The sequence below is a fragment of the Podarcis muralis genome, chromosome 5 (genome assembly GCF_964188315.1).
Source record: "Podarcis muralis chromosome 5, rPodMur119.hap1.1, whole genome shotgun sequence".
Lineage (NCBI taxonomy): Eukaryota > Metazoa > Chordata > Lepidosauria > Squamata > Lacertidae > Podarcis > Podarcis muralis.
The window spans coordinates 17,823,503-17,846,166 of record NC_135659.1 but is presented as its reverse complement, the minus strand read 5'-3'; positions in this window follow the sequence as shown (position 1 = coordinate 17,846,166).

The following is a 22,664-nucleotide window of genomic DNA, read 5'->3' as shown; positions in this document are numbered from 1 at the left end:
CAGTAACAAGAGTCACCTTACATAGCACTATCAAACCGATAGTTACGTAAATTCACCTTTTGCAAGTACTGCTTCTTGAAGTTGTTACGTTTGACACTGGTATTTGCTAAGACATACGTGGAACACAAAAAGCTTCTATTTGGACATTATGTTTAGAAAAACTGATTCATTTGTACATACTTGGAACACAAAAGCTTCTATATGGACATTACGTATATAAGAACTGATCTATTTGTATTTCCTGTTCTAAATGTTGGTCCTTAATTGCCTCTACTCAACTAGATAATGTGAAAAGAGTTATGCTTATATGATGTATAAAGAATTTATATAGTTAAACGCAACCAGTTACGTTGTGGGTATATTTGTAACGAGAGTCACAGCAATGCTCTAGCATCATATGCTTCCAAACCATTCGTGTTATTTGTATATAGAACTTCATAGAATCATAGAAACTTAGGGTTGGAAGGGACCCCAAGGGTTTTTCAGTCCAACCCAACAATGCAGGAATCTCAGCTAAAGCCTCTATGACAGGTGACCATCCAACCTCTGCTGAAAATCCTCCATGGAAGGAGAGAGTCCACAACCTCCTGAGGGAGACCGTTCTACCTTCCTCCAAAACAATGAAGGCTGGTGTGGAGAAATGTTGAGTCTGTCCATTTATGCTTTGAATAAGGTTTGTGTGACCTACTGGATGTAAGGGGGCAACGATCAGAGATGGAGACATTATGCTACTGCCTTGTAGTAACTTAAGGTTACCAGATTTTTTTCAAAGAATCTGGGGACCCTTTTTTTTTTTTAAAAAAAAGAGGGAATATTTTTTCTAAAAATTATTATTATTATTATTTTAAAAAGAAGTAATATCTTCTCTTCTGTTGTCTCCTCTGTCACACGGACTTCCTCTGGGCCTTAGCCTGCTCTCTTGGAGCGCTTGCTGCCATGGAGTAGGCTCGGGTTGGGCCTGGGCTCAGCCATGTGTCCTTGCCTTCCCGGTGCTCTCCCACATCTCCTCCTTGGCGGTGGCAGCGCGGCAAGGTCAGGGCTCCCCTCTTCTTTTCTCCTTCCTCTTCCTCTCTCTTCCTTCTCCTCCTCCTCTCCTCTTCACTGTGTCAGCTCTGGGGGTTTTACTGGCCCCGGAGCGCTGTCGGGCCATTGGCTGGGTAGCCAGGCACTCTCTCCCCCAGCTCGATTTGGGTTGCGGGGGGGGGGGGTCAGCAGTTCCCCCAGTTGACATGCCAGGTGTCCCCGGTTCCCCCTCAGCAGTGGCAGTGGCAGTGGTAGCACAGTTGGCTCTGGCTGGCTTCAGGAGCTGCTCACTGCCGTTACGCCCACCATTTTGCCTTGCCGGAAGTCCCCATATGATGTGCCTTGTGCCGTTGAACCAATTACACAACATTCATTCCCTACTAATACATCTACAACACTTAAAATATAAATCTGGGGACATTAAATGAAATCCGGGGACAGATTTTGTCCGGGGATAGATTTGTAAATCCAGGGACTGTCCCCAGGAAACGGGGACGTCTGGTAACCATATAGTAACTGCTTGGTGACAGGCTCTGAAAAGGGAGGGGGGAGGGTAGCCTTTAATATTTATGACTGGCGCCTGGACCAGGTTGCAGGTTCTGGTTAGTGAAGAATGGGTACTTAACGTTCAGTTGACGAGGGATGTGTGAGGCAAAGACTAAAAGATAGAGGAGGAGGAAGACAGTTGCTGAGGCGTGAATATTCACCACCAGTGTGTCAACAATATAACTTTGGTGAAGATGAAAAGGGAACTGGTGGCCATGTTAGGCAACGAGGCTACCCTGGGTAAAAGCTCTTACCAGAAAAAGGTCACACAAACAGGCTTTTAAAATTAGCTAATTTGTCCATGTAACCAGAAGTTAACAAATGGGCGGAGTTTAGCTGTAGGCAATTTAGGCTGAGGTGAAAGCGACATCATCTTGCGAGTCCTTACAAACTGTCATCAGGCACATGCAAGACCCCCAAGTAAATATAGATAAGTATTTCCTTAATATGAAATAAAATAAATTTCATTCCTTAAATGAAATATCCCCTTAATAAATATCCTTAACAAATTATTCTGTCTCCAGCTCTGGTGTCAAAGTCACTCCTAAGCCAACTATGCTAAGCTACTTGGAAGTTTTTAAAGCATGCTAAGGGAATAGCTGGCAGAAGGAAAGGGCGATGGTGAGGAACTCCAGATTGCAGTGGCAGGGATTCCCTGGACCCTGAAATATAAATATTGATGATGCAGAAATACTTAGACTTGTATTTATAAAAAGTGGTCCTGAGGGAACCATTTTCTTCATGACTGGGTTATGCCATTTTCTACATATAGGAACCCTGTGATGTTAATTAGGCTGAGGGAGCACACAGTAAAGGTAAAGGGTAAAGGGACCCCTGACCATTAGGTCCAGTCGTGACCGATTCTGGGGTTGCGGCGCTCATCTCGCTTTACTGGCCGAGGGAGACGGCATACAGCTTCCGGGTCATGTGGCCAGCATGACTAAGCCGCTTCTGGCGAACCAGAGCAGTGCACGGAAATGCCATTTACCTTCCCGCTGGTACCTATTTATCTACTTGCACTTTGACGTGCTTTCGAACTGCTAGGTTGGCAGGAGCAGGGACCGAACAACGGGAGCTGACCCTGTCATGGGAATTCGAACCGCTGACCTTCTGATCGGCAAGTCCTAGGCTCTGTGGTTTAACCCACAGCGCCACCCGCGGAGGGAGCACACAACTAGCCCTCTATTGATGAGCTTCATGTCTGATAGTGGATTGAACCTATATCCCCAGTAAAAGCCCAGCACTCTCTTCCCTACTCCCAACTGACATTTCCTTTTAAGACTCTGCTGCAAAGCAGGGACATCCATCAACTTGACACTCACTGCACAAGCTCCCATGTATGCCAGAGTTGCATACGCAATCCAGAACAGTGGGTTTCAGAAGCAATCCCCTTGTATAATTAGCATCTACAGTTGTTTACGATAATTGAATAATGAGATGGGCTCGAAACTATCCAGTATACGTGCATATGTGTGAAATAGCTCTGTAAGTTCACCCTTGGTTTTCAGTCTTGGTCTCTGCATCTGTTTCACATCCTGAAACTCGAGTCTAACCACAAACATATTTAGTAATAACTTCTGCATTTTAAAGAAAAAAGGACAGCTTCCTTTTCTTTCTGGATCCCCCCCCCCCTCTTCGTTGCATGTTGTCACTTGCTGCCTGGGTATGATCTCTTTCAAACATTTCACATAAATTGTTGTTGTTGTTGTTTAGTCGTTTAGTCGTGTCCGGCTCTTCGTGACCCCATGGACCAGAGCACGCCAGGCACCTCTGTCCTCCACTACCTCCCGCAGTTTGGTCAAACTCATGCTGGTAACCTCGAAAACACTATCCAACCATCTCGTCCTCTGTTGCCCCCTTCCCCTTGTGCGCTCCATCTTTCCCAGCATCAGTGTCTTCTCCAGGGAGTCTTCTCTTCTCATGAGGTGGCCAAAGTACTGGAGCCTCAGCTTCACGATCTGTCCTTCCAGTGAGCACTCAGGGCTGATTTCCTTAAGAATGGATGCGTTTGATCTTCTTGCAGTCCATGGGACTCTCAAGAGTCTCCTCCAGAACCATAATTCAAAAGCATCAATTCTTTGGCGATCAGCCTTCTTTATGGTCCAGCTCTCACTTCCATACAGCTCTACTGGGAAAACCATGGCTTTAACTATACGGACCTTTGTTGGCAAGGTGACGCCTCTACTCACATAAATTGCTACTTAATAAAGATAAAATGGTACTTCTTCATAAAGATAAAATTTACACAGTAGAGCATATGTGCTCCTGCATGCTTGGTTCTGAACTCCTTCCCCCTTCTTTTCTTTTCTTAGCATTTTTTGTTTTTTTTTAAATATGCCTGTCCAACATTCTCTCAGTTGCTGAGCTTCAATTCAGGATGCAAGATTAGGATTTCTTTTCAATTGGCATATGTGACAATTAGGGTTAAAAGTCAGGGCCCGGCAGTGGCTATTACTAATTAACTGCCTTAACATCATCACCCTACAAAGCACTTTCCAAAAGTAACATAAGCAATGCCTAGATCTTTGCCCTAAGTGCAGTGCCGGATTTACGTATAAGCTAAACAAGCTATAGCTTAGGGCCCCACTCTCTTGGGGGCCCCCCAAAAAAATTAAAGGGGGAAAAAACTGGATGTACATTTCCAAAATATAAGATAAAAATAATAATAAAATGAAACTTACATACAGCAACAGTGTTTTGTTATGAATAAACAATGATTTTAAGTTGGAGCTTAATAATTATTTCACTATTAATATACTTTTTCTTAATTGTATTTCACTATTAACATACTTCTTAATTGTATTTCAGTACAACAATTACTTTCAAAACCCCGCGGCGGGGTGCACTCCCGTTGCTCAGTCCCAGCGCCTGCCAACCTAGCAGTTCGAAAGCACCCCTGGGTGCAAGTAGATAAAAAGGGACTGCTTACTAGCGGGAAGGTAAACGGATTTTCCATGTGCGGCTCTGGCTCGCCAGAGCAGTGATGTCACGCTGGCCACGTGACCCAGAAGTGTCTCCGAACAGCGCTGGCCCCCGGCCTCTTGAGTGAGATGGGCGCACAACCCTAGAGTCTGTCAAGACTGGCCCGTACGGGCAGGGGTACCTTTACCTTTACCTTTACAACAATTACTTTGATGAAATGCATATTTTATTATGTGCAAATGGTTTTAGATACCTATTAGGTCCATAAATTACCATATAGCATATATTCAACACAAAAAACAGCGACAATTTGTTGTTGACAACGGACAGCTGGACATATAAAGGGTCCCGTTATTTTCAGTAGCTGAGTGCCTCATCAAACCTAAATCCGCCCTTGCCTAAGTGTATTAGTCTTTGGCTGTGTTCAGTTGGTAAAACATGAGACCCTTAATCTCAGGGTTGTGGATTCGAATCCCACACTGGGCAAAAGTTCCCTGCATTGCAGGGGGTTGGACTAGATTGCCCCCATGATACCTTCTAATTCTACGATGCTATGTTTCAGTACTCTGCAACCAGTGTGCTCCCACTGCTGGTTTAGGAAGTGGTGTTTACACAAGTCAGCCGCATTATGTATCTACCATGTCCCCCCACCCCCCGAAAAACTGCATTTTGTTGTGCAGACCAGCATTGATCCAAACTGAGGAAAAAGAGCAACCTAGCTACGTTTTAAGATGGTATTGTGCACAGCCTATATGCAGGCGGTAGTGAGTGTTGCCAGAGAGACAGGAGTGGAGGAGGGTAGTATACAGACAAATCATATATGAGAAATAGCATGGTATGTTTCACCCAAGGAAGGAAGAGGCAAGGATGATTAAATAGCAGAGGAAGCCCCCAAATATAGGGAAAGAGAAAGGTAAAAATGAACAAATCCCAGGGTATGGTCTGAATGTTTATTAGGCTACTGCCTTGCTGAAATTTGTTGTTGTTGTTTAGTCTTTTAGTTGTGTCCGACTCTTCGTGACCCCATGGACCAGAGCACGCCAGGCACCTCTGTCCTCCCATCTTGTCCTCTGTCGCCCCCTTCTCCTTGCGCTCTCCATCTTTCCCAGCATCAGTGTCTTCTCCAGGGAGTCTTCTCTTCTCATGAGGTGGCCAAAGTACTGGAGCCTCAGCTTCACGATCTGTCCTTTCAGTGAGCACTCAGGGCTGATTTCCTTAAGAATGGATGTGTTTGATCTTCTTGCAGTCCATGGGACTCTCAAGAGTCTCCTCCAGCACCATAATTCAAAAGCATCAATTCTTCCATGATCAGCCTTCTTTATGGTCCAGCAAATATGCTGAAATTTATGAGATCTGAATCTTATCAGATCTGATCAGAATCTGATCAGTGCCTGCCCAGGAACCCACCTTAACCACATGTAGAAGTTGTTGGGCTCAATTCCATGTCAGGAATATAAATATATATAATATACAAATATTTATAATAGCATTATTATTTAATAGGTTTCTATACCACCCTTCTCCTGAAGATCACAGGGCAGTTTACAATATAAAAACACAAAAATACATAACGAAAACAATACCACCACCTTGTTTAAAAGGCCATAGATTGTTTAATTAGCCAAAGGACTGGTTGAAGAGGAATGTTTTCGCCTGGCACCTAAAGGTGTATAATTAAGGTACCAGGTGAACCTCCCTGTGGAGAACATTCCACAAACAGGGGGCCACTGCAGAAAAGGCCCACTCTCATGTTGCCACCCTCTGGACCTCTCATGGAGGAGGCACATGAAAAAGGACCTCAGATGATGCTTGCAGGGTCCAGGTCAGTTCATATAGTGAAATGTAAGAAAATGAAACAAACAGATACAGTTGCACAGCATTTCTCTAGAGAATAGATCCACTTTGCCCTAATTTAGGGTAAATTTGCCACACCACTTTCTGTTAACTCTCCTGCACCTCTAAAGATGGCTTTGTACTGTCTGCCCTTCCCATTAGCGTCATTATTTTGTATGCTGCGGTGTGTGTTCTCCTTTCTCAGCCTCTATTTTCCTCTGAATGAAGCTAACCTAATTTCAATAACCCTTTCTGACTGTCACCCTTGAATTGTGATATCAGCTTCCCTCTTCTGATATCCTCTTATATTATTTCTAGACTTAGTGCAATCCTAAACATGTCTACTCAGACCTAATGAATTCAGCAGGGCTTGCCCTGCTAGGATTGCAGCCTAAAATGCCTTTGTGCCATCTTGCTTAAATAAAGCAATGCGAGAACTAAAAATGAAGAAAGTGTTAATTCATTCCTGAACATGCAGCACTAATAATACTTGATAGATCCAGGCAGCCTGCCTGTTTGTCTTGTTTCCTATTAGTTTCTGATTTTGAATGAGGGAAAACGTAGATTAGAACGGCATGTTTTGTTTTGTTTTGTACACACACAACGTTGTTTAGGTGGTAATAGCCTCTCACATGCTCATTTCTCTCAGTTGAGGAGGGAATCTTACTGAGATATGATCCATAGCCAAAAATAAATAAACAAGTCACCTGTGCTTTCCCACACATGCAGAATCAATTATCAGATTTGAGATTGATTTCTTGTCAGCATTTTGGGAGTTAAGTGAGAAGTAAGTGGTGCCTCTTTAGCACTGGTGCACAGGGAGAGGATATTGTAAAACGCGTCTTATCTTCGAACCAGCCTCGCTCCCTGACAAAGGCGATACACAATCAGCAAGCTGGGAGATGGGAGAAAATTTGGAGATGGGGCCTGTTGTAATTACACCCACAAAGGAAAAGGCAAGCTGTTTCAACTGAAGCAGTTAAACTGGCCCTACACATAATCTTTTGAGAATAATCTGGCCGCGATTGTGAGAGGGACGGCCCCATAGGATTCTAAATCTTGTTGGATAGTAATATCCCAAACAAAACAAAAATCACCGAGAAACACTACTTACATTTTGAAAGATACGATTTCCTCTTGGACTGCAGTTCCCTGGAGATATAGTATAACCACGTAGCTACCACTATGACCTCTGACTAATAAAATGGGTCCTCAACTAATAAGATTTCTCTCTCTAACACACTATCTCCCTTGCTACCTCTCTGTCTCCTCCTCACTACCTCTCTCTCTCTCTTTCTTCTTACTCCACTCAAAGACAAGTCCTCTGTTAAGTTATCCAGTGATGAAATGTATTACAATGGAGGGTATGATGACACCACTACTTTAGCAACCTTGCTAAACAATTTCCATGGTTCCTCTTAATACACTGGAACCTCAGTTGTCAAACACCTCGGTAGTCAAACGTTTCTGCTTTCGAACGTTGAAAACCTGGAAGTAACTGCTCCAGTTTTTGAACAATTTTTGGAAACCAAGCGTGCTACGTGGCTTCCGTTTTGAGTTTCCCTATTGTATTGACCCTTCTGTATTGAGTTTTCTGTTTTTGAACATTTTGGAAGTCGAACGGTCTTCCGGAACAGATTACGTTCGAAAACCGAGGTTCCACTATATTAGCTTTTATAGCTTCCAATGGGTTAAACATTTTTTATTAGAAGTTTCTTAGATCACCCTTCATTAGATGGATTCCAGAGCAGAATACACTGTAATACAGGGGTCAGCAAACTTTTTCAGCAGGGGGCCAGTCCACTGTCCCTCAGACCTTGTGGGGGGACACACACTATATTTTGGAAAAAAAATATGAATGAATTCCTATGCCCCACAAATAACTCAGAGATGCATTTTAAATAAAAGCATACATTCTACTCATGTAAAAACACCAGGCAGACCCCACAAATAACCTAGCGATGCATTTTAAATAAAAGGACACATTCTACTCATGTAAAAACACGCTGATTCCCGGACCACCCACTGGCCGGATTTAGAAGGCAATTGGGCTGAATCCAGCCCCCAGGCCTTAGTTTGCCTACCCATGCTGTAATAGAACAATATTGTATCTTTCTATGGACAACAACAACAACAAAGTGAGAAACAACAAAAATACAAAACTATTGAATCATGCAGGGAAAACCTGCTAGAAACTTGGCTTCTTGGAGGCAAGGTTTTCAGGTTCCTTCCAGCTAAGCGATTAATCATCCCTCAACTTTTCTCTGAAAGGAAGGAGGTGGGTGGAGAACACTTCACAAAAGCTAAGATTATCATTGTCCACATCTGCAGTTTAAGCGTTGGGGGGTTAGCTGCTTTCTCTTCACCCTCACCAGAAGAGAGCATCACAACTCTCCATAGCCTTTCCTGCACTGCAAAATGTCTCATGGGTGAAGTTACTTCATGATGCCTTCTTCTGGGTGTGGACACGAGCCTGGGAAGACAATAAAGAGCACGCTACTGGCGGAACGATTTGTGGAATGCAAGAAAGGATGCTTACAAACACTTCTATACGGCCTCGGTCCAAGTATACCTGAAGGAGCGTCTCCACCTCCATCGTTCTGCCCGGACACTGAGATCCAGTGCCAAGGGCCTTCTGGTGGTTCCCTCTCTGCGAGAAGCCAAGTTACAGGGAACCAGGCAGAGGGCCTTCTCGGTAGTGGTGCCCGCCCTGTGGAACACCCTCCCACCAGATGTCAAAGAGAACAACAACTACCAAACTTTTAGAAGACATCTAAAGGCAGCCTTGTTCAGGGAAGCGTTTAATGTTTAATAGGTTATTGTATTTAGTGTTTCGTTGGAAGCCCCCAGAGTGGCTGGGGAAACCCAGCCAGATGGGCGGGGTATAAATAAATAAATTGTTGTTGTTGTTGTTGTTGTTGTTGTTGTTGTTGTTGTTGTTGTTGTTGTTGTTGTTCTCTGCCACCTCAGAAGTAAGGTAATGCAACAAACTCTCTGCACTCCTCTCAAACACATAAATTTTCTCTCTGGTACTTTTGAAACACAGCACCTTGTCTTGTGAATTGATTGAAAATACAGTGGTACCCCGCAAGACGAATGCCTCGCAAGACGGAAAACCCGCTAGACGAAAGGGTTTTCCGTTTTGGAGGCGCTTCGCAAAACGAATTTCCCTATGGGCTTGCTTCGCAAGACGAAAGCCCATAGGGAAATCTCCGGGACAGCGGGGAAGCGCAGCGCATCTTCCCCACTGTCCTCGGACCTCCTCCGAAGCCTGGCCGGGGGGGGGGGGGCGGAGGGAAATAAAGGGGGGAAAAAATTATTCCCCCACCACCAGGCGTGGGGCTGGGGCGGGGGAAGCCCGAGCTTCCCCCTCCCCCAGAACGGGACCCAGAGCCATGCCGAAGCTGCGCGCAGCTTTGGCATCGCTCTGGGAGCTTGTGGGGCTGGGGGAGGAGGAAGCCCTCCGCCAGCCTCCAAACCATGTCAGGAGACAGCGGGATGGCGCGCTGCGCCTCTCCCGCTGTCCCCCGAGTTTGCAGGGCTGGCGACGGGGAGGAGCAGGCTTCTCCCCCCACCAGCCTTCCAGCCAAGTCGGGGGGCAGCGGGAAGGGCGAGCTGTGCCTCTCCCACTGTCCCCCGAGTTTGCGGGGCTGGCGACGGGGAGGAGCAGGCTTCTCCCCCCCGCGAGCCTCCAAACCATGTCGGGAGACAGCGGGATGGCGCGCTGCGCCTCTCCCGCTGTCCCCCGAGTTTGCGGGGCTGGCGACGGGGAGGAGCAGGCTTCTCCCCCCGCCAGCCTTCCAGCAAAGTCGGGGGGCAGCGGGAAGGGCGAGCTGCGCCTCTCCCGCTGTCCCTCGAGTTTGCGGGGCTGGCGACGGGGAGGAGCAGGCTTCTCCCCCCCGCCAGCCTTCTAGCCAATTCGGGGGACAGCGGGATGGCGAGCTGCGCCTCTCCCGCTGTCCCCCGAGTTTGCGGGGCTGGCTACGGGGAGGAGCAGGCTTCTCCCCCCCGCCAGCCTCCAAACCATGTCGAGAGACAGCGGGATGGCGCGCTGCGCCTCTCCCGCTGTCCCCCGAGTTTGCGGGGCTGGCGACGGGGAGGAGCAGGCTTCTCCCCCCGCCAGCCTTCCAGCCAAGTCGGGGGACAGCGGGATGGCGCGCTGCGCCTCTCCCGTTGTCCCCCGAGTTTGCGGGGCTGGCGACGGGGAGGAGCAGGCTTCTCCCCCCCACCAGCCTTCTAGCCAAGTCGGGGGACAACGGGAATGGCGCGCTGCGTTTCTCCGCTGTCCCGGACGGCTTTCAAAAGCCTGCCTTCAAAAGCCGTCTGGGACAGCGGAGAAACGCGCTGCCTTTCTCCGCTCTCCCGGGAAGGCAGGCAGGGGGGAGCAAAGACTTCTGCCCCCCGCCGGCCTTCAGAAGAGGTCCAGGACCTCTTCTGAAGGCTGGCGGGGGGCAAAAGTCTTTGTCCCCCCTGCCTTCCTTCCCAGGGGCTTTTAAATCGCCCCGGACAGGGAGAAGTCCTCCGCTGTCCCGGGCGATTTTAAAATGCCGCCCGCCAGCATTTTAAGATCGCCCCGGACAGCGGAGAAGTCCTCCGCTGTCCCGGGGTTTTTTAAAATGCTGGGGGTGGGAAGAAAAGCCCTTGTCCCCCCCCAGCCTTCAGAAGAGGTCGGGGGACAGACTGTCCCCGGACCTGGTCTGAAGGCGGTTTCCCTAGGAACGCATTAATTGATTTTCAATGCATTCCTATGGGAAACCGTGCATCGCAAGACGAAAAACTCGCAAGACAAAGAGACTTGCGGAACGAATTAATTTCGTCTTGCGAGGCACCACTGTAGTAAAAAAAAAAAAGGGGGTGGGAGAATGCAGGTTAAGCTTTTGGCAGAGCAACCTGCTAGCAAATTCCCCAGCAAGAAAATGCACATGCCCCCACCCTTTTATTCACATGACTGCCCTACTTAACAGCATATTTATGAGCAGCAGAGATGTGCAGATATTTTTATTCACATCTGAGTATGCCAGCTACTTTGCTTTACACTGGGTGTTGGCAACCTGCAGCCCATGGGCCAGAAGCGGCTCGCAGAGGACATTTAACCATCCCATGAGCCACCCCAGAACCGAGCCGCCCGCTCAACGAGTCCTCGTACCGTGCCACTAACCGTGGCATCAAAAATTGTGTCTGCACATGTGCAGACGCGGGTGGCGCTGTGGGTTAAACCACAGAGCCTAGGACTTGCCAATCAGAAGGTTGGCGGTTCGAATCCCTGCGATGGGGTGAGCTCCGGTTGCTCGGTCCCTGCTCCTGCCAACCTAGCAGTTCGAAAGCACGTCAAAGTGTGAGTAGATAAATAGGTACCGCTCCGGCGGGAAGGTAAACGGCGTTTCTGTGCGCTGCTCTGGTTCACTAGAAGCGGCTTAGTCATGCTGGCCACGTGACCCGGAAGCTGTACGCCGGCTCCCTCGGCCAACAAAACGAGATGAGCATCGCAACCTCAGAGTCGGCCACAACTGGCCCTAATGGTCAGGGGTCCCTTTACCTTTACCTATGTGCAGACTTATGCAGACACCGGAAATCGCGGGTGCGTGTGCTCATGTGGTCTCGCTATCCGGCCTATGGAGGGGGGGGGGAGTCCGCGGAACTGATCTGGTCCAGGCAAGGTAAACCTTGCTGACCCCTGCTTTACGCCTTTTTTTCTGAGGGAAAGCAAAATTTACTTTATGTCAAGATGCAGAGAATCTCCTGCGCTCGCAGCATTGTGCAGGATGACAATAGCTAGGGTAGAATGAATTTTGTATTATGGAGAACAGCTTCCCTGTGTGTTTGCGGTTCACCTCAGCATTCCATGTGACCCCACCGGAATGCAGTGATCAGCCATATCCTGAAGTTATTGCGGAACGCGGGTGGCGCTGTGGGTTAAACGACAGAGCCTAGGACTTGCCGATCAGAAGGTCGGCGGTTCGAATCCCCACGACAGGGTGAGCTCCCGTTGCTCGGTCCCTGCTCCTGCCAACCTAGCAGTTCAAAAGCACGTCAAAGTGCGAGTAGATAAATAGGTACCGCTCTGGCGGGAAGGTAAACGGCGTTTCCGTGCGCTGCTCTGGTTTGCCAGAAGCGGCTTAGTCATGCTGGCCACATGACCCGGAAGCTGTACGCCGGCTCCCTCGGCCAATAAAGCGAGATGAGCACCGCAACCCCAGAGTCGGTCACGACTGGACCTAATGGTCAGGGGTCCCTTTACCTTTACCTTATGCCTTCAAACTGAGGGCTTATCCATGCTTACATTTCCTCTGCTTTTCCCAAGCAGTCTGTATTTTAAAGCTCCATGTCTGAGCACCCTTCCCCCCACCCTTTGCTCCAGAGTTCCCCCCCCCCCCCAGAAAACCTGTTCTTTGAAACCGAATTGAAGCAAACGTCAACCTGCAAAAAGCCCAAAGTGACATTTGCTGCAGTTCAGCTCTAAAGAGGAGGTTTCATGGGGAAGGTTTGGGGCAGAAAACCCAAAACAGATGCTTGGGCACAAAGGGTTGAAGCACACACCTCTGCCTGGAAAGAGCAGGGCAAAAAGGCAAGTGAGGATAAGCCCTGACTTTACGCCGAGACTCCATTTCTGAAGCTTTCCAAAGGTTACTCTGGAGTGCCTGAATTCTCTTTCAATCCTATTACAGTTATTGTGTGAAGATTACTAAATCACTCTTAGCAAAGGAGTTCAGAGTCACTGCATAAAGCTGATTTCAATGAATACAAATTATGCATTCGGTCATTGCACAGTCAAATCCATTTAAAACAACACATGCTGTTTGGAGGAGAGAGAAAAAACCCTAAGACAGAAGTGAAAACTCATCTGTATTTCCCCCGCTCTTGATAATGGTATCATGAATTTGTTTCTGAGAGGGAGTGCTGAAGGCTCTTATGGAATGAGTCCATTCCTTGTACTTCAAGGGAAGTAACAGTACCGCTCTATTCTGCCTTGGTCAGACTACAGCTGGAGTACAGTGTCCAGTTCTGCGTGCTACAATTTAAGAAGGATATTGACAAGCTGGGACGTGTGCAGAGGATGGCAACCAAGATGATCAAGGGTCTGGAAACCAAGCCTTATGAAGAACGGTTGAGGGAGTTGGGTACTTTTATCTTGGAAAAGAGGAGACCGAGACTGGATCTAGACACATCAAAGAAGTGGTTCAGTTTAAATGGCCTCGGTCCTGTATAACTGAAGGAGCATCTCCACCCCTATTGTTCAGTCCAGACACTGAGCACCGAGGGCCTTCTGGCAGTTCCCTCATTGCGAAAAGTGAGGTTACAGGGAACCAGGCAGAGGGCCTTCTCGGTAGTGGTGCTTGCCCTGTGGAACACCCTCCCATCAGATGTCAAGGAAATAAACAACTATCTGACTTTTAAAAGACATCTGAAGGCAGCCCTGTTTAGGGAAGTTTTTAAATGTTTAATGCTGTATTGTGTTTTTAATAATTGGTTAGAAGCCGCCCAGAGTGGCTGGGGAAACCCAGCCAGATGGGCAGGGTATAATGTGTGTGTGTGTGTGTGTGTATGGCGCATTGTAAGTCTAAACAGGGAAAACAGGTAGAGAAAAACAGGACTCCACATTGCCATCTGGTGGCACAATGTTATATTGCACATACAACGTGTATAAATCGCTTTTTCTTTACTAGCCTAGTTGAGTCCTGGGAGGAGATATTATAGCCATCTTCCAATATCTAAAGGCCTCTCATATGGAAGATGGAACAAGCTTGTTTTCTCCTGCTCTGGAGGGTAGGACCCAAACTGATGGATTCAAGTTAAAAGAAAGGAGATTCCAGCTAAACATCAGGAAGAACTTTCTGACATTAAGAGCTGTTAGACAGTGGAACAGACTGCCTCAGAAGGTGGTGGACTCTCCTTCCTTGGAGATTTTTCAGCAGAGGTTGGATGGAAGCTTTCGTTGAGATTGCAGGGGGTTGGATTAAATGAACCTCAGTATCCTTTCCAACTCTACAATTCTGTAATTCTGTGTGTGTGCCTTTAGCAAACAGGTTTTGAATAAATGTTCAAAGTTTCTAAAAGCTCAAAAGCCTATGTGACCAGAGGTGACATTAGCAAAAAAGGAATGAGTGTGCTCACCAATGGGAAGTGATGCTTTTCTCAAACTTCTCTCTCTCTCCTCTCTCTCTCTCTCTCTCCCTCCCTCCCTCTCTCTCTCTTGCACATAGGGATGTCACAAATGTTTGAATCAGGGTGCCTGCCAAGGCCAACATCCCTCACACTGTTAACGTGTAAGTTGCACTTCCGCACACCCTTCCTTCTGTTACTCAGTACTGAAGTATAGAATGGCTGAAATGAGAAATGAACAACAATGGAATGCATTATTCCCTGAAAACAAAATGAGTACAATTCTTCCTCCAACCTTCGTGCATAACTAATGACAATCTTCCACTGACCCACCAGGCTTATGATGATTGGCCACTACACCAGTGCGGTGTAGTGGTTAAGAGCGGTAGACTCGTAATCTGGTGAACCGGGTTCACTTCCCCGCTCCTCCACATACACCTGCTGGGTGACCTTGGGCTAGTTACACTTCTCTGAAATCTCTCAGCCCCACTCACCTCACAGAGTATTTGTAGTGGGGAAGGAAGGGAAAGGAGAATGTTAGCCGCTTTGAGACTCCTTCGGGTAGTGATAAAATGGGATATGAAATCCAAATGCCCTTTCTTCTTCTTCTTCTTCTTCTTCTTCTTCTTCTTCTTCTTCTTCTTCTTCTGCTTCTGCTTCTGCTTCTGCTTCTGTTTCACTGTTAGGGCTAGTGCTAGAGAGAATACTCTCATTTTGTTAGTAATCTAGCATTTTATCCATTAATCAGGCCTTTGATCCCCATGTTAACCTGTTTGCCACTCTGCGGACTTGTGACTTCAACCTCATCTATGGTTCTGCATTAATTCCATTGGTTATCAGTGAAGCTAACGTGCCAGTTATATTGGTTCTGATGAGTAGCTATTAACTAGCAAGCATTGAGGTTTTATTGCATTTCAGCCACTCTAGAGACACATGCTCAAAATGCCAGCATTTCATGCTCATCATTTCACAAACACCGCATACAATAATGCTTCAGTCCTGAACGGAAATGCAATGTGGGGTTTTCCATAAGCACAGGAGCTTGTCTTTATCAATATATTTGCAGGATTGGAGTGCAGTCATACCAACATTGCCTTGAGATGATTGCTTAGATGCTCGGTCCCAGCTCCTGCCAACCTAGCAGTTCGAAAGCATGTCAAAGCGCAAGTAGATAAATCGGTACTGCTCCGGCGGGAAGGTAAACGGCATTTCTGCTCTGGTTCGCCAGAAGCGGTTTAGTCATGCTGGCCACATGACCCGGAAGCTGTACGCCGGCTCCCTTGGCCAATAAAGTCAGATGAGCGCTGCAACCCCAGAGTCGGTCACGACTGGACCTAATGGTCAGGGGTCCCTTTACCTTTACCTTTACCTGTTTTGAACTACAGTTCCCTTTAGCCCCAGCATGCACAGTCAATTGTCAAGAGTGATGGTATTTTAAGTCCAAACATCAGGAGAACACAAGCCTAGGGATGGTTAACATGGAGCTACTGATTTCAGTGGGGTGGATTTCCAGGTTATTTCCCCTTACACATTACTCATGTGAAGAAGTAAAGCATGCAGGAAGAAGCTGCTGATCTGCATGTTTGGCCCCACTCCTGATGACAAATGGCTCCTTTCAGAGCCATCTGTTTCTGCACTTCAGCATAGACATCTCAGTTGGGGGAATCCTTCAAGCCTTCCTCACATCTTAGAACCCAATCTGGGCTTCATCTGCACTATACATTCCAAGCAGTGTTGTGCTACTTTAAACAGTACCCAGGATAATTTGGGAGAAGCCATAGAATCAATGTGGCTTCCATGGCTCATGCATTTGATGCAGTTTCCTCCTCCAAAGAGGGAAGAGTCAAAATTCACAAGCCGATTCCCCACTAGGAACCCCTCAATTACAATAAATATTGTGGTCTTGAGTTCCAACACAGTAGAGGAGTGGTCAGTCCGTATCATTCAGAAACAAATGTGTTTTGCTTGACTCCCTGACCAGAAATTGGTCCAGATGTATCACGTGCAGGCTGTTGGTGAAAGTTTGAATGAATATATGCAGCTACTCACAGCTACTATTTTAAAAAGAGATCCGCAATGCACAGTTAACAAAATGTGATGTAATATTTGAGATCCACACACCCCACCCAAAGCAAATGTTCCAAATACATTTCATTAAATTTTGAGTTGCCTCGGCGAGGACACAGACCTCTCATCAACTCATCAAGCAGCTTCATTTAGGGATGTTATGAAGGAGGAGATTCAAGATTTCTTTCCTTTCTTTCTTTCTGCCCCCTTCTCCTTCTTACTGCAGTGGGAGTTGAAGAGTTGGAAATTAAAACTGCATATTTTGAATGCATTTGCATGTGAAAATTAATTTGGCGGCTTGCAAGAAACATTTCCACAATTTATCAAAATCAGATGAATATTTATGATGAGTTTGCTCACTCTTGGAAGGAACTGTAATTGGACCAACCATTTTGTAATGATACGATAAGCAATGAATTGCCGACATATGGCTGTTTTATTTAATCTTCAGAGTAAACCCATTTCTACTTCACAGAGTGATGCCTGTTTGAAAAGGAATACACATATATATATTGGTATAGCCAAATGAGAGCAAGTCCATTTGGATCAAATTGCTTAGTCAATTTTTTGTGTTAAACTTCTGGGCTACTTGTTAATTATCCACTCCAACTTCTCTCTCTCTCCCTCTCCCCACCCCTGGTGTGTGTGTGTGTGTGTGTGTGTGTGTGTGTGTGTGTTTAGCTGTACCCTTTGGAGGAATAGGTAGGCTTTATGCTGTTAGGGCATCCACCAAAAATAGGGGGGGGGGGCATCTATTCTACTTTACAAAGGATTGTCCTCTATTTGAAAAATTCTCAAATGTCAGTATTCTGTTTAAACCAGGTCTCTATTTACTGGGCTGCCTGGCTTAGTTTATAGAACCAAAAGAATGGAAAGAAAGGGTCTTGAAGTTGCCCATAAACTGTTAGCACTTGGAGAATAGATTGAGCAGACACCATCTGCCGTAGTCTTCACCCTCTAACCCAAAAGACTCCTTCCCAAGCCCTAGATACAGACCAGATTTATTTTATTATAAGAATTGGTAGCTTTAATTTGGCATCCTTTAGCAATGCCCTTAGGAGCTTCACAATGTCTAACCCTATAATGTGGAATTCCCTTTGCAGCTTTCAAGGCCCAAAATCCATCAGAGTGTACAAGCATTGTTCACATTATTACAGATAAACAAAACGGCAGTGTTTTTGATAGCTATCATTTTAAACAAAGTCATTATGGATGACTGATGTGAAAGCCGTGGTTATGTTTCGGTATATAGTTAAATATAGCTTTCATTGGCAGCAAGCAGCCTTTTATTGGAGAATTTCACAGTCAGTGCGCTGTTGCTATGCGGCCCATCAGTGTTTCTACATGTAAGCCGGGCTGATTAGAGCAGTCAACTCAAAATTCCCAAGTCCCTGCATCTTTGAAGAAAAAGTCCTGCAAAACATTTGAAAATATATTTACAGAACATTGGTCACTTGTTCAGATGCTACAGAAGTATAGCCCAGTATAGAATATTGAAAGTAATTCCTCCAGTGGTGTATTGGAGCAGGAATGCAGGGAAGGAGGCAGAAGTGCAGCTCCAAAATGTTCGTCATGGCATCATCATCACCACCATCATCCTACCCTTTCCCAAGAGCAGGAAGGTAGGAATGATGTTGGAATGATGCTTAATGGACCCACCTCACTCTAGCAAGTGAATAGGCGATAAAGATTTTTTCTGCAGATCAAAGATGTCCTGCTCAGAGCAGGACAGTTGGCTAGTATGCCGTCAGTTACAGATCAATGTGTTGTTGAACCTGTGCAGTCAAAAATCAGCAGCCCCACTCAATTCAACAGAGTTTTCTGCCAGGAATTCACCCATAGATTAGGGTTACCAGATGTCCCCAGTTCCCGGGGGCAGTCCCCGGATTTCCCAATCTGTCCCGGACAAATTCCGTCCCTGGAATGTCCCCAGATTTGCAAATCTGTCCCCGGGAAACGTGGCAGCGGCAGCCTCAGCAGCCCGGAGCCAGCCTGGTAGCGCAGTTGGCTTTGGCTGGCTTCAGGAGCTGCTCACTGCCGTGGCGCCTGCCATTTTTCCTCGCCGGAAGTCCCCATATGATGTGTCTTGAGTGCATATGATGTGCCTTGTGCGATCTCCTGCTCCCTTCCCCCTTTGTTTTGACTTATCGGGGGAGGCTCGGGAGTCGCGGGCAGGCAGCTGTTGCCCAGTTTTTAAAAAACCTATATGCATTTATGTTTCACTGAGTGCGAACGAAGGGCTTTGCACCTTTATACAATATGCACGTATGCTTGGGCCCAGGGTCTTTTGCCTCATCATCCCCGTTACTGACACCCTGTTGTTATTCAGCTTCCAAAAAAAAAAGTGTCCCCGGATTCATTGGGGGGAAAAAATCTGGTACCCATACCATAGATCCTTCCATAGGGTTGCACTCACACCAGATCAGGTGCATGGGTCCAGACAGATTCCAACATGCTCACTGCTATATCACCCTTTTGTCAGCAGATCACAATGAATACAGACCCGGTTCTTCCTGTTCAATTTGGCACTGGGGATTTGCCTTTCTGCCACCTGATGTGCTTGGGACAAAACATGCCATGGGCCAGATATGGAGGCCTGGTGGGCCCAAATAGCCCTTGGGCTGGGTGTTCCTCACAGCTCAGCCAGGTAGCGTCTTTGTGTGCCTTCAAACCAAGCTGTGATCATTCATGCAAAGCACCACTTGTGAACCAGCTCTGAGATCCAAAAGAATGTGAAAATCTCACTTCAGTCTTTGTTTTTCAGTTCACTTTGCTTCAGTGCAGGCATGAAATACAGATTACGTTTGCAGGGATGCATATGAATGTTTATATCAAGCCATCCTAAGCTTGGATTGAAAGGCTATAAGCAGATTTGTGGATTTTTATTAGAGCTGAGTCAAATATTTGCAGTGAAGCTCATAGCCTTCTAATATATCACATTGTATTGTCCTCAATCCTTCTGGGAAAATCCTTTTTTTCTCTTCTGCATGCGTTGTAAGCACAATTCTCCTGGGTCTCTATTGAAAGTCAGCCAAACATACTAGATAACATGATCAATTGGCCAGATGAAATAACTAACTTACACCTGACAGAGAACAATTTCTGATTGGTTGATAAAATCAAGTGCTCCAACCATGTGATGCACTATGATATTTTGCCAGTAAACACATAAGGGAATTGGTTTATAAAGCACTCAAAATGCCTTAGCAAGGCAGAATGTGAGCCTAGAGATTTAATGGAAATGTTTTTAAAAGTCAGAAAATAAGATCTATCATCTATCTAATTTATCAACAGATACAACTCTTATTTGGCTAAGAAAATTGAGATAAATATGTTGAATACAAGTGTAGATTGGCTTAATTGGTAGATTAGGCAACCCAAACTTTATCTGATTAATCAAGGGAGGCCAATTTTAATCAGTGAAATAAATATTTTAATTTGTGATCTGTAAACTAAATACACATTTCTTTCAGAGATTATTTTGATTCTCATGCTATAAGGAAAGCTAATATCAACAGTCTAATTTTTAACATGCATTTGCTCTAAAAATCAAATCAGCAACTGTAGATGATGAAATATCTTGATTATCTTGATTATGATAGTCATCAATATCTTTTGAAAAATGAAAGGTGCTATCATCTATTGATCCCAAAGTACACAAAGTATTGCATGGTATCAAGCCTAAACAGCACTGGCTTCCTCAAAATGAAATGTTAATAAAATATACTGTAAAATATCAAATATTGACATGAAACATCATAGGATATAACTGATTTGAAATATTCAGAGAAACAATGAATATTTGAGATCACATTGCACAGAGGAGAATTTTACAATCTGTCAGAGCAAGATCTCTTCTTTAGAGAGCTCCAAAATTCAATTCTAGGCTGAATTAAGCAAACATGCAACTGGGAGATCCTTCTTCTTGTTGTTATTGATTAAATTTCTATACCGCTCTTCATCTATCATATCATAGTAACAAAATGTAAAACAATGCCCACCCCCACAGTCATACACATAAACTACACTGCTGTTTATTTAGATTGATGTAGTATTATGACTTGCAATAATCAAGCCACAGACTTCATAGGCATTCCATAGCAACTGGTATTTTCTTTTCCTGTATTATAAATTTATCTTTTCCAATGAAAGCAGAACTTGGTTGATATATCCCAGTAAGGCCAGGGGTCTTTAAAAAAAAAAAAAAAAACACATGCCCAAACTCTTTGTTCTTGCAGAAACATTTTAAGGTTGCACTGATTCGCTGCACTCACAAATTACTGCCTACAGAATTCAATTGAAAATTAACCTTTTCTATTGCCCCAGGAAGCAGTATTGTATTGTGCTTAATTTATTCAGTTTTCTGTAGGTGAGGGTCACAAATAATAATAAAGGGTGCAGCTTCTGTATGCATGCTTGTGGGTTTTGTTTTGCTTTTGTTTTTTTAAAACAGTCTGACAAAACAGAGACATGATTAAAATGATTTAAGCTGTGTGATTCGCAGCTTCTACATCCACTAGTAAGTCTCAGCTGCTGGATTTCAAAGTAGGCACTGACAATCAAGGCAGCTGTTCTGAAAATGTTGAGCATGGAGAGACTTCTCAGGAAAACGAAACCTGCCATGTAAAAACTATTAAGAGTGCATGATATACGGTACGTGGTAAAAAAGAAATAAAACATAGACAAAAATGGCATTACTTCCAAAGTTAAGACCACGCAGTGTCAGAGCAGCCTCATTATTACAGCAATGGCTAAAAGGATCAAAACTAAGGGGGCAAAATGAAAGAATTAGCACAACTCCATTATATTGTCTAGCTCATTATCCTTAAGGTCATTTATGTACATTAAAAGGAAAAGCATTTTTTGGAAATAAGATCGACACACCTGCCATATTCACAGAAGTCACATTATTATGTGTACATAGCTGAAGTCCTCCTTCATGGATCACTGTCTTGTCGTGGCAAAGGGGCTTGAATAACTCAGATAAGCTATGAGCTATGCCGTGCAGGGCCACCCAAGACAGACAGGTCATAGTGGAGAGTTTTGACTAAACGTGATCCACCTGGAGCAGGAACCGGCAAGCCACTCCAGTATTCCTGCCAAGAAAACTCCATGGACAAAGAGAACAGACATATAAAAGTTATGACGCTGGAAGATGAGCCCCTCAGGTCAGAAGCTGTCCAACATGCTACTGAGGAAGAGTGGAGGACAAGTACAAGTAGATTCAGAGCTTATTAAGCGGCTGGGCCAAAGCCAAAAGGTCGCTCAGTTGTGGATATGCCTGGAAGCGAAAGGAAAGTCCAATGCTGTAAGGAAAAATATTGCATAGGAAACTGGAATGAAAGAACCATGAACTTTGGTAAGCTGGATGTGGTCAAAAATGAGATGACAAGAATAAATATTGACATCCTGGGCATCAGTGAACTAAAATGGACAGCAATGGACGAATTCAGTTTGGATGACCATCATATCTACTACTGTGGGCAAGAATGCCATAAAAGAAATGGAGTGGCCCTCATAGTCAACAAAAGAGTGGTGAAAGCTGTACTGGGATGCAATCTCAAAAATGATAGAATGATCTCGACACGAATCCAAGGCAGACCTTTTAACATCACAATAATCCAAGTTTATGCACCAACTACCAGTGTTGAAGAAACTGAAATTGACCAGTTCTATGAAGACTTACAACACCTTCTAGAAATGACACCAAAGAAGGATGTTCTTCTCATTATAGGGGATTGGAATGCTAAAGTAGGAAGTTAAGAGATAAAAGGAACAACTGGCAAGTTTGGCCTTGGAGTTCAAAACGAAGCAGGGCAAAGGCTCTCATGTATGATCAGATTCTTCTGTAGCCTACAGAGCTAAAAATGTTATCTGATCCAGTGCTCAAGCTATGTTTATGTGAAGAAATAAAGTGAGAGGCTCATATCTAAGAGCAGGGATGAAAAGTCCTGGGGGCCGAGCCCTTTAGCGTTGGAGGGAACAATGTCCGAAAATTCAGCTCTCAGATGAGCTAGTTCCATTCTTCTGATCCACTCAAGCTACAGGAGACCTGCACAGCATGCAAGGGGAACTTTCACTGTTCCACGTGCCAGACCAGCTGTATTTCCTTATAGTTTTCTTTCCCTTTATGCATATGACCAGTTAGAAGTGACCCTCTGCTCTTTCTTTTA